At 44.0% G+C, this 13,337-nt stretch overlaps 1 protein-coding gene across 3 annotated transcripts in view; it reads right to left on the bottom strand.

Annotated features, from left to right (window-relative positions):
* RASGEF1A (RasGEF domain family member 1A) overlaps positions 1-13,337 on the bottom strand; it is a 240,019-nt gene that overhangs the window by 70,855 nt on the left and 155,827 nt on the right. The window contains exon 1 of one of the 3 annotated variants that reach the window (XM_082222469.1): positions 364-618. The exons of the other annotated variants lie outside the window; for them this stretch is intronic. The gene's annotated coding sequence lies outside the window, so the exon portion shown is untranslated. Of the gene's footprint in view, positions 1-363; positions 619-13,337 lie in introns of those variants that run through there. 3 annotated transcript variants of the gene reach the window in all.

Raw genomic sequence — 13,337 nt, 5'->3', positions numbered from 1 at the left:
CACTTCTGTGTCCCCCGAAAATTTCTTTCTTTTGCTGCCACCAGCTATCATAAAAGCTCTTTGCATTAATATGCTCGTTACTTTTAACAGTGATACTGTTTTAGTTGCTACGGGGGGAGAATAACATTCACAAATCTAGAAGGAAGAGTCTTCCTGGCTTTTGTCCGGAGGAATCCCTGTGTGCCATAGTTAGAGCAGTAACTAGAGGGTGGGGGAGTTTAAATCTTGGAAATCCCCCCAGAAACCTGGCATGAGCGCACAGCTAGACAGGCTCCTATTTAGTCTGCTTGCATCCGATTCTTTAGCCTCAAGCAAAACTACGTACAGAACAACCATTCAAAACAGAGACAAATAACTGCTTACCTTTCTGGCTACCTCCTCCAGCCAAATATCTGTCCTACAGATTATCTGGGACCACCCGGCGAAGTTTTTCTGCAGCCCATCCTTCCTGCCAACCTGCTAAGCAACTTCAGGTTCTTGTTTTGCAAAAAGGAGCAGGCAAGCAGCGGGCTTTAAGCCAAGCTGAACGGCTTTTCCTGCTGGCATGTGTTCAGTGGATCTGAAGTCATTAACGAGAGAGAAATCTGTCCACCTTCTGAAATCTCCCGAGGCTTCTTGCCCAGGCGCACTATCTGCAAATCTCTCTGGTTCTCTCTCCCCCCGCTGTAATTTTGCACAGTTTTCCTCCGCCCCTGCCAAATCAAACGCGACGAAATGGCAATTTTCCTTGCTTACTACACTTGTTGATTCAGGAACGTTGTCTTTTGTTGCCACTTTTTTCTCCCTCAAAGAAGGAAAAATGTCTTGCACTGTGGGAGAAGCTTGGGAAAGGGGGAAAAGGGGCTGAAAATAACGCTCTACAGTGCCACCCTATGCACGTTTACTCAGATGTAAGTTTCCACGGATTTCCATAGGATTTACTCTCGAGAGTATGGGGTTGCAGCCTAAAACCTCGAGCAAGAGTATTTGTATAACATGGTTACGTGGGGGGAAAGGGCACATTCTAAGATTTTCTTCGTGCTTTGGGCTTCTGATATTCCCTCAAAGTTAAGCTACTGCAACAGCTTTTATGATGCAAATGTAGCGAGCGAAGACAGCGTCATGGGAACAGATTTTGGGATTTTGGTGGTTAACCTGTTGAGTAGGTAATAAGTAAACAGGGCTAAGTAAACAGGGGTTCCCCCATTTGGAAGCATTTCTCCCCATTTCCTAATTTGTAAGACCTGCCTATCAAAGGTAGGCAAGCTATATCCTTTGGGTGGCGAGCTATATACTTCTGTAATAAATATACAAGCAGATAGTTTTAAAAAATTGATCCCCCTGTCAGAATTTCTCATTGATCCTTCAAGAGGGAAATCTGTTTGATGTAAGGTTCAGGAGTGTGGGTTAGTTCCCAGGCAGTGCAATCCTCGGCTTACACAGTCTCGCTTACTCCGAATCCGGCGTGCTCCCACCAGTGGTGTTTGAAGCCAAATACGCACGATGTTAGCCACAATCAATCCGTCTCTTGCAGCTTCTTGTTTGATGTGCTTTCTCTCAGAGCAGCTTGTGTCTGATTAGAAAATGGAAGCTGTGGTTAAGCTGAGGTGTGTACAGTCCAGACAACCATTGCACACGTGCGGATGATACCACACGCACAGAAGGCAGCTTCGGTGAATTAGAACTGGGTGTGAGGAAACCAGTCATGTAATGAGCATCGAGGGGAAATATCCTTGTCCCCTTTTAAGCACATAACGCCCCCTAACCGCATTTATTCAGAAGTAAATTCCACTTTTTTCTTCCCCCACACCTTTTGATTTCTCTTTTGATTTAATCTTCTTGTTGTCTGTGTTTTGAGTTTTGCTTGCCTCAAGGGATTTTTACTTATTTCATTTATCAGCCATAGCCTGCCTTATCAATTATGACTTTATAAGAGTCATTTTGTGTGGCTGTTTCATATACAATACTGTCTAGTTAGTGTACACACCAACCCATTTGTAGCACAAAAATGTGTTGTTGTTTTCTGAATTAGGGCTTACTCATTCTTGTCCTCATGAAGCATGCTGCTTTTGTTCTAGAGTGATTCCAGATGGTGGCATTAACAAGGGTGGATGTGGTTACTTGATGCACATTTGAAACCCCTGCCTTTATTAGATTATCCACACCTTCCCCTCCCTGCACGTCTCCCAGGTGAATGAAGAAAGAAGAGGTGATTGTGACTTTACTGTGGGTCCACACACAATAGCATTGGGCAGGTGTGGACCTCCCCCACATTGTTGGGACGACCCCCCCATCTGTTTTCAAATGTGGGGTAATACAAAATCAATTTGCAACGAACTTTTATTTGTTGGAATGAAACCAGTTTTTCAACAATATATTTTCAGGAGCAAAAAATATACAGATTGTGTGTGGATGACAGACAAAAATCAATCTCTCTTGATTCTAGACTAAAATGGTGGGTGTATACTAGGGATGGGTGATAATATATTGTCCCAAACTGGATTGAAGTCCATATTGTGATATTGGTTTCATAATGTTTGACCTGCTTACTTTATTGGAGCTCAATAAGGCAAACTCATTGTTACAACCCTTACAGACTGGGGGTGCTCTGAGGTGCACAATAATTTACAATGTAAAATTTAGAACAAACAAAACCAAAGAGAGGAAACTAGATCCTTTTTAGTTCTTATTTCCCATCCCTGCAAACCAACTTTAAAGATGCCTAGCTTAAAAACCTCTGGACCTATTTCTAATTTGTCAGGTTTCCTTTCCATGTTTATTTCCCAATAACAATGTGTTATGGGAAGTTTTGTTTTTTGACTTGGTTTTGGCCTCAAACCCCAAGCCAAATCAGGCAGCCTTCAGATCAAGGCATGCTGTTTTCTAAAGTGCCACATCAAGTCTGAACCAAATCTTGAGGTCATTGCATACCTGATACTTGTAGAAATCCCCTTTTAATGAAAGGTGAGCTGTCAGGAAGCAGAATTCTGTGCCCAGTACTGCACATTTGTTCCCCAGAGCCCTGGAGAATTGTGGTATAGACATATCCTGAGTTACATCTTGCTTAACTCAGCAATTTAACAATTCATAACATTTCCCCCCTAGGTTTATGTGGTCAGTTTGTTTTCACAATGGGAAGAATGTAAGAAACAGCTTCATTTTCTGGTGGGGGTACCATGCATTAACTGAGTTTGTTTTCTTCCATGGCTCCAAGTAGGCTCAAAATGTCATCTCTAACTGTGCATAATGTGCCATTTTCTTACTGCTAAAACTAGTACTGTGTCCTTCCCACAACATTTACTTAGTGCTAAGAAAATAACACATTTACACATGCTGAGATGAAATTTCGGCCAGACACTTTTGCCTTGCGTCTCTGCACCCTTTCTGTAAAAATTAAGCAACATCTTCAGCTTATTAACAATGGTTTCTGGTGAAGGCCCTCATTCTATTATGTGGAAGAATGTCCTTGAAAATTTGAATGCAATGGACCCACAGTCTAGATCAATTCAATCTGGAGTGTGGCCACTTTGTTTGTTTAATGTAGGAGACTATCCAGAGATTAAACAGCTCTCCCTGGCATCTAAATTTTTATTTCGACTTTTGGGGGGAAATGCTGTTAATTGATTGGGGCCCCATTTCATATCTACACTTAATGACATATAAAGTATGCCAGGTTTGTATATCAAATAAGCAGTTATCATGCCTGTTCCAGGGGTTGTTTTCGAGTGCAGCTGTAGCTCTTTAGGAACCAAAGACAGCTGACAACAGCTATGTCTTTTCAATGAAATATCACATCCTTCAGTGAACCATGGACTATTTTTTTGTTGAATGTACACAAACAATGTGAAAAGGCTAAAGCAGAAGGCAACCATTTCTTTGTTTTAGTCTTAGCCCATAATAAAAATGCCATTAAAACAAGGTAATAACAGGAGCTAATAAAAGTACTAAGCGTATTTCTAATACAACAAGCCCTTAAATCAAACTCTGTTATGTATTGACCAGAGCCAAGGGAAGGGAAGTCATTTGGCTGGAGCTGGTGGGAGTCAAAGTCTAAAACATCTGTGATCTTTCAAAAATATAGCTAAAACATTTTATGGACATTCAGAATGATAGGGTAGTGAAACTGCATGGGTAGCCAATGTGGTACCCTAGAGGTTGTTGGACTCCCATCATCCCTCACCACTGGCCATGCTGACTAGGACTGATTTGGAGTCCAGCAGCATCTAGATTGTGTCATGTTGGCTTCCTGCTGTTATAGTACTTTTCCTATTTATACTCTGCCCATCTGACTGGGTTGCTCTGGGTGGCTTTAAGCATATATAAAGACACAATAAAACATTAAACATTAATAAAATTTCCCTATACAGGGCTGCCTTCAGACAGCTTAGGGGTCAGATAACACCATACCTTCCAACATTTATCTGATGAAAATAGGAATGTCCTAAGGAAAAGTGGGACATTTCAGGACCCAATCAGAAACCGGGATGGCTTCTGTAAATCCAGGACTGTCCCTGGAAAATAGGGACACTTGGAGGGTCTGCTAAAGTAGGTGAAGACATTGCTCAATAGATTGCTAGCAATGTGAGACAGCTTTCACTCCCATGTTGGTACATAAACACAGCGTACTATGTTTACTTTGGAATTTGCCAGGGGGGCCAAATCTTTTTGGACGTGTACATTATCCTCCTTTTAAATTCAAGTTTTGCGGTAACTGCCCTAAAGCCAGTAAAATAATCTAGCGAGAAGCCATGCAATTAGACCATCTGCCAAGCCCTCTGCAGCCACGATATGTAAATTGACAAGCTAAATTGGCTTTGCTCCAATAAACAAAATTTTGGAAGCTTAAACCAAGAAAAGCAATAGCATTCTGTGGCTTTAATTATACGGTGTGTAACATCTCCCTGGTGGACTTAAGGCCTCTGTCCAAGACCATCAGCTGGGGGTGGTTGTTTTGTGTGCTGAGCTGCTAGCAGCAGTTCCTGCATCCAAACTTGCCAGTTCAAAATCCAAAATATAAAATGCAAGTCTAACAGCTCAATTATGACGCCTACATTAACAAATTTGGGCAAATTCCTAAACCTCATCTAGGACAAGATGAACGCAAACTAAGATTGTAGATATGCTGAAGATGCTGTCAGGTAATTAATCACCCTTAGTGTTTTAAAGTCTCTATGATATGGACCTTGTCTGATCTGTCTATCCTTCCTTGTACACATCTGAAAATGTTGGTGTCTAGAGTTTTGCTTCTTCTGAATCATACCAGCTCTTATATTCTAGCTACATGGAAGTCAGGGTGTAGGGATTTTCTCCTACCGTGGAGTACTTGACTAAGGAAGTGTCTTATTCTATTAACTTCCTAAAGACCATAGTTGGTAACCTCCTCCTCTGTCTCTTTGTAAATTTAAAATAATAGATAAGAAGACTAGCAAGTAATTTTTTAAAGGGGGGGATATGAATTTGATACCACGTTATTAGACTAAATAAAATTGTCAATATGGTCTCCCATTTTCTAAAGAACCGTTTTAACAGGGGTGGGTGGAAATCCCCCCCCCCAAAAAAACCCCAATGAAAGTGACATTTTAGTTGCTATTAAGCTATTATGGCTGAACTTCAATTCTCAGCTCAGACCTACATCATTTTGGTGGGAATTCTATAATCCAAAGCCAGTGCTGGACTTAATAATGACAATACTTAGCGTTTACTTCAGGCTTCCCCATGTGATGCTCCCCAGATGTTTTAGAGTACAACTCTCATTATTCCTGACACTGGGCATTGTAATACGAAACATCTGCAGAGCACCATTGTGCTTTTGGACTGATCAAAGCACTCTGCGTGCATCAGATGTGGGGAACGTTTGTCAGCCTGAGGCCTGTAGGCCCTTGAGGGGAACCTTCTAGGGACTTCATGACATTGGTGTCTGGGGCCAAAGTCAAGAGCGGCTGAAGCAATCACACATTTCAGTGCAATCGCTGAAGCACGTTTCAGCTACCCCAAACCAGAGGTTTCTACAGACACACACATTTATGTCTCTGCCCTCCATCTAAGCGAGCAAGCAGACATTCCAGCTAGGCAAGAGCACTCGAGGAGGGACTGGAGAAGAAAGGGGTGGCCCGAGGGGGCCTTGGTGTAGGGAGAGTCCCAAAGGCAGCCACGCAGAGAGCCCTGGGAGGTCACATTCTCTGGTCCTGACATTGAGGGAACCCTGTTAGGTAAGACAGTATCGCCTCCATAACGCAGGTGGCACTTTCATAGGTTTTTTTAAAAATATAGTTTTTATGAACGATTTTCCTGGGTTACAAAAGTACATACATTGTCTCTATTTTCAGATCATAACGACCTTTCTACAGATCAGTTATATTCAATGTGAGACATTAATGTTGTATGCAGTAGGAAGTTGGGGAGAAGAGAGGCAGGGAGAGAAACCGGGGGAGAGGGGGTAGTAAACTTTCATCGTTTTACATAGTGTATGTGCAAAGTTCTTGTGTCAGCGTCACGTGGGTAGGTTCTCTTTCTATTCATTTATTAGTTGTCATTGGCAGTGAGAGAGGCTGGGGGGCACAGAGCATGGTTGCTTGCCTTCAGTTGACTAAATTTTGTTTGCGTGTGTGTGTGGGTAGATGGGCGTTGGGTGAAGTTAGCCATATCAGTTCATATGCTGTCAGTGGCTTATTGTTGTTTTCTTGTTGGGCTGTGTGTGTAACAAAGGGGAGCCACACAGGGGTGAAGACGTCCTCTTCTATGTCTCCCTGTGTTCGTCTCTGTTTGTTGGTTAGCTTTTCTAGTAAGGCAGTTTCCCATACAGTTTGGTACCAGGGTCCATGTTCACTCCTGAGCAAGCGCTCCCTCCAGTGTCTAGCTATGATGCTGTGGGCTGCTAAGAGTAGGTGGCTTATAGCTGAGTGCGAAATATGAACTTTAGGTGCTAAACTACCTTGCCTGTATGCTACTGAAACTGGTGAGAGCTGGATTCTGATTCTCTTGGTCTGCATAAAGCTCATTGGGTGGCTTTGCCCAAGCCACTGTCTGTCAGGCTAACTTACCTCACAAGAGTGTGTTGCATGCAAACAGGCCACTCCTTTGAGGAAAGGTGCAATACAAATGTGATAAATATAAAATAAACACGGCATAGGCAACGATATTAAAGAAAGCAATAAATGCTAGTCCAGGAGGGTGCCTGATGCGAAATGTTTTCTGTGGTTTCTATGGTGACTGATTAGACTGCCTGGTGACTAACAGCATGAAATAGTGCTGCTGACTGAGAATAGTTGATTCCCATGGAGTCTGGGAATTGCATGCCAACTAGGTATTTGTTATCTGGAGTGATGTGTTTGTGTGTGTTAGTTTAGCCTGTGGGTACCCACCTACATGCTTATCTAGTTTAGTTTGAGATTGAAAGAGGAATGCTTCTAGGACCAAAGTCTCCTGCATTTTCTAAATTACACACACACACACACACACACACACACACACACACACAAACACGCAATGCTGTAACCTAATTCTCCCCTTTGTATTCCACAACATGTTTTGGAGAAACCCAAAATTAGATATAAAAGTTACCTTAAGGTAAGCAAATTAGATACAAAGTTACCTATGTAATCTCAGTTGAAAACCACGGGGTTGATACCCTGATCATAAGGACGCTTTATGCTTTCTGGCCTCAGACTTCCACTTTGCAGCCTGCTTGACCAAATCCTGCCCTGAACATAAGGTTCACACTGCAAATACACAGGTCCTGGAGTGGAGCCATAGTCCTCTCCTCTTTTTCACCTGGCTGCCCCAGTAAGGGCACTTGTAGGTATCTATCCAGCTTGCTTTCATACACATTTTGTCTCCTTCCCCTTGAGGAAACTTGACTTTCAAGCTTCTGCTTTATTTCTCCTTAGCTTTCTCAGCTAAGCCCACTGTGAAGAGCAACTCTAAGAGGCATATCAAAAGCCCCTGAGGATGAGTGAGTTTGCGCTGAATTCAAAACAGAATCTCCCTGTACTCTTTCAGAGCCAAGCTGCATGCTTGAACAGGTCTGTGCAGCAGGTGGATGCAGTGGGGAAATGTATTTAAGTCCCGCATTTCTGATTTCATTTTCCAAGAGCAGGAGGATAAGTTTGGTTTTTTTGGCCAAGTCTGTGGGTTGCAGGAGTGCAGTCAACTTTATTTGCATCTCTGTTTAGCATATGTGATCCTACATGTTTATAAGGGCTCATCCAGTTTTCCACTCATTCCCCTGGGAAAACCCAATTTTACTACTGAATTGGAGCAAATGTCAGTGGGATTTTTTGCGGACTAATATTTCCACTAAAGGGTGGTTTTTCCCTGGGAAAGTGGTGGGGCAAACAGAAAACAACTTGGACCCATGCTCAGAAAGCACAGGAAAAGAAAGTGTTTCCTGCTTGGCAGGGGGTTGGACTCGATGGCCCTTGTGGTCTCTTCCAACTCTATGATTCTATGATTCTAGGACAAGCAAAATACCATTCAGACTTATGTTTTCTAGGCATGGAACAAGCGGAAGTACGGATGAATCCTTAGGAGAGGTTTTTTTCTGTCTCGCAGGTGAGCAGGGGTTCAAAATCGTGCTGCATCTGAGAAATACAGCCTGATCCCCTAACCAGCAGAAGTAAGAAGTCTCAATGATATTATTATAAAGAATAAAAATATGGACTTGATGACCCTCAAGGTCCCTTCCAACTCTACAGTTCTATGATTCAATTTTCTGATATCTTGCCTTTCAGCCCTCAAAGGCCACCATTTTAATTAATAACGCAGTGCACCCTGATGTGGTGAGGGTTGGTCACCAGGTTTCATGGGTCTACCCCACCAAATGCTGGAGTCTGTTTTGATGCCGAATGAATCTAATCCAGTTGGCTACCCCTCCCCCTCAAGTCTCCCCCAGCTCCCCCTTTTTGTCTCCTACATTTCCCATGGGTCGTGGCAGCCCATGATAACTGCCACACTGCTCCCACCAGCACCTCAAATCAAAGTGATGAGATCTACTTTCCTTAATAATACCTGGTCCTTTGAGCTCTAATCTTCAAGAACTCCGGGAAAATCATAGAATTGCAGAGTTGGAAGGGACCATGAGGGTCATCTAGTTCAACCTCAAGCAATGCAAGAATCTTTCGTCCAAGGCGGGGCTCAAACCTACAACCCCAAGATTAAGAGTCTCATGCTCTACTGACTGAGCTAGAAGGGAAGATGTGAGTGTGTATTGCTCCTGGACTTTGTTATCTGGTGTTCTGCGGGGACATCCTCCATTCACACATGGCAATCTGTCATCTTTCACCCCTTGTCAGTGAACTGCTCAGGTGAGACATCTGAAAGAATCCATAGCATGTCCTTTTTGGTCATATCTGAGCTGGCAGGGTTAGAAGGGAAGCATCTATCATCCCTCCCTCCCTCCCACCCCACACAACCTCCAATTTCTCTTAATATGCCTGCACAGGAAAGGCCAATTTGAAGTGTGATTGCTGTGAGCATTTGCCTTATGGTTTGTTATTCCGCAGGTCAAAGGTGAAGGGTTGGGGCATTAATCAGCAAGCACAATGCAGAACAGAGATGCTAAGTGTGTCTAAAAAAAAAGAGCCCGCTGTCATGGGAACAACACATGAAAGAGAAGCATTTTCAAGGATAACATTCACAAATGAGACAGCATACCTCAAATGTGCCTTTCAAGATGTGTGCGCGCATGTATAATTGTTAATGCTTTAAAAAGAATTGGGAGCCCATCCTTTCAATTAGTTTATACATCTTGCTGCCTGAGGTGAAGCAACAAATGGTTATTACCCCGCTCTCCATCTTCCTGCAAGCCAAGGTACAAAGTACCAAAGACTAATTATTTTGGCATCTGGGACACAAGTACCCCTCTCACTCCCTGCAAATGCGACTACAGTGGTACCTCGGGTTACAGATGCTTCAGGTTACAGACTCCGCTAACCCAGAAATAGTACCTTGGGTTAAGAACTTTGCTTCAGGATGAGAACAGAAATCGTGTGCCGGCGGCACAGCAGCAGCGGGAGGCCCCATTAGCTAAAGTGGTACCTCAGGTTAAGAACAGTTTCAGGTTAAGAATGGCCCTCCAGAATGAATTAAATTCTTAACCCGAGGTACCACTTTACTCCTACTCCCACCATTTGCTTCCCTCTCATGACACCCCAAATCAGCTGCAGGAGGCATATTCTCCACTCTGCCTAATGGTAGGGCCAGCCCTAGAAGCTGACAACCTGAGTGCAGAACCTAACAAATATGCAATAAGACATGATTGGGCTGTACCACTTGAAAGCATTATCTGCACACAGACAATTTGGTTTCTGCATCTTATGATGATTCACTTTATATTCCTTTTACTAGAAATAAAAGCTTATTTGCCACATCCATACGCTTCTCCTTTTCTCCCTCCCCACCTCATGTGAACAAGAAGCAAAGCTCAAGATGGAGTTAAGTAGATAGGAGCAGGCTTGGATCGCAAGAGTGACCCTGAGTGCAAAGGAGGCTTAGTTGTCACTCCTAAAATATCTTCAGTTGCTCCTCTTTCCCCTATAGAAGTGTATAATTGCCACTGAGACTTCTGGGAGGAAAGAGTTGCCCTTGAGGATGCTGAAGTAGTGGTTAAACTTGCCTTTCTTGTGGCCTGAAAGGCGGAGCGGGCTGCAAATTGCCTCCTGAGATTCAGGGATGCCCCGTACTTGTCTCCTTTGGAGTCCTTGTAGTAGCCAAGACACCCTCACACACTACAATGATAAACATTTTGTTATTCTCAAATTATAAAGCTAAGGGAGCAATCCTAGTCCCTGGCTGTGGAGCAGTAGGGCTGGATGAAGCGGAAGATGCTCAATCGGTAGAGCCTGAGGCCCTTAATCTCAGGGTCGTGGGTTCGAGCTCCACAGTGGGCAAAAGATTCCTGCATTGCAGGGGGTTGGACTAGATGACCCTCTTGGTCTCTTCCAACTCAAAATTCTATGATCCTACCTCATCCATAGTCCTGCCACATGCAGAGGAAAGGGTGTGAGGGTATTTTACCTATTTATTTATTTATTTATTTATTTATTTATTTACTTGCAGTATTTATAGCCCATTCTTCATTGAATATTTTCAATCCCAAAGTGGGGAACAAAGTGTTAAAATAAACAGAGAAAAACAACACACAAGAATTATAAACTCACATAAAGAGGTTCAATAAACACAAATTTAACAGTTCTGTCACATGGTAAACTAGCAAAACCACAATAACAAGAATTTAAAATTTCAATTTAACAAAATGTCTAGGTAAAAGCAAACACGAGACATCCAAAGAGATTTAAACAGATGAGAAAAACCAATGGTTCCAGTGCGTCGGTTCCCACCCTGGTTTTTTTACTTAGGGCAGCCCATTCCCTCCTCCTCTGCCTTTCACACGAAGCGGATCTACTCTGTGCCTACAGACTCTCTGTGGCTTCTGAGTAACTTAACACCTTTTGCCCCACCATCCAGCCTCTCACCCTGAGTGATATGAATTGTTGCCCACAAGCATCCATGGAAAAAAAACAACCACCACCCACAGCACAGAGGGGAAAGAAACACACACACACACACACACACACACACACACACACACACACGAAGGGGGGATGGCAATAAGCCACAGCTGATGTTTCTCTCTCCTTTTCCATTCCTGAGGAAATTCAGAGGCCTCAATGTCAGTCAGGCTGCCAGATAGAGATGTGTAGATGGATTTGCAGGTCTCCGCCATCTCAGCTTTCTTTACCAGCTGGTACAAACACTGTCCAAGGTCTTCCCAAGTCTAATTCATGCTTTGCAAGCTCCAGGAAACACCGTCAATGGTAGCCTGCCAGTGGGCCCTCGGAGCTGGACCTCAGTGTCTGGGCTGAATGATGGGGGTGGAGATGCTCCATCAGGTATACTAGGCCGAGGTCATTTAGGACTTTAAAGGTCAGCACCAACACTTTGAATTGTGATTGGAAATATAAAGGTAAAGGTATCCCTGACCATTAGGTCCAGTCGCAGACGACTCTGGGGTTGTGCATTCCTCTCGCTCTATAGACCGAGGGAGCCGGCATTTGTCTGCATACAGCTTCTGGGTCATGTGGAAAGCATGACTAAGCCGCTTCTGGCGAACCAGAGCAGCACATGGAAATGCCATTTACCTTCCCGCTGGAGCGGTACCTATTTATCTTGTTGCACTTTGACATGCTTTCAAACTGCTAGGTGGGCAGGAGCTAGGACCGAACAACGGGAGCTCACCCCGTCGTGGGGATTGAAACCGCCAGCCTTCTGATCGGCAAGCCCTTGGGTCTGTGGTTTAGATCACAGTGCACCCGCATCCCTGATCGGAAATGTAAAGGTAAAGGGACCCCTGACCATTAGGTCCAGTTGTGACCAACTCTGGGGTTGCAGTGCTCATCTCGCTTTATTGGCCGAGGGAGCCGGTGTACAGCTTCCGGGTCATGTGGCCAGCATGACTAAGCCGCTTCTGGTGAACCAGAGCAGCACACGGAAATGCCTTTTACCTTCCCACCAGAGCAGTACCTATTTATCTACTTGCACTTTGGTGTGCTTTCAAACTGCTAGGTTGGCAGGAGCAGGGACCGAGCAATGGGAGCTCACCCCATCGCAGGGATTCAAACCGCCAACCTTCTGATTGGGAAGTCCTAGGCTCTGTGGTTTAACCCACAGCTGGGAGCCAAACCAAACCAAACCGAAACCAAACCAGGCTTGCAAATCATCACTGATGCTTTCAAAAATACTCCAGAGACTCTCCCTTCTGCCTCCCCTAAAAGCGTGGGACTTGGCCTTTTCCCTTTCTCACCTTCTTAATCTCTCAGTCACCGGGAAGAAAGGGGGCAGTGGGGAAAGACCAGGGCACAACACCACAAACAGGACCTCTGCTTTCCAAAAAAACTTGTGCTCCATTTATCCTTCTCAATTGGTTGACTTCCCAACCCATATCTAGTCAGAAGTAATTCCCAAAGAGTTCTTTGGGGTTTGCAGGCTGTAGCCGTAGTTGTGCAAAATTCAAGTAAAAGCAAAAATGTGACATCACTCTATGCTTCTGCGTTGCTTACTGAGAGCTGGTATAACGTTGTGGCAGAACTGTGATCACTCAAGTCTTGCCTTTGACGTAAATTTGCTTAGTGGCCTTGGGCAGGCCATTCTCTCTCAGAATGCTGATCAGTCTACAGAATCATTCTGAGGACAAGGCAAGGCGGCATGGGAGAGATTTGCAATTGGATCTCTCGACATCTTTGCATTGGTTAAAAGCAGCCAACAGGGCTCCTAGTTGAGATTGGAGTCACGACACGAAAGGCTAAACCTGTCCTGCTTCTCTCTGTTTCCCTGACTTAAATTGTTCCCTTCTGCCTTGGTTG

This window comes from Podarcis vaucheri (assembly GCF_965113315.1).
Source record: "Podarcis vaucheri genome assembly, chromosome: 5".
Classification (NCBI taxonomy): Eukaryota; Metazoa; Chordata; class Lepidosauria; order Squamata; family Lacertidae; genus Podarcis; species Podarcis vaucheri.
The sequence above is the reverse complement of the archived record's forward strand: the minus strand, read 5'-3'. Positions and strand labels throughout refer to the sequence as shown.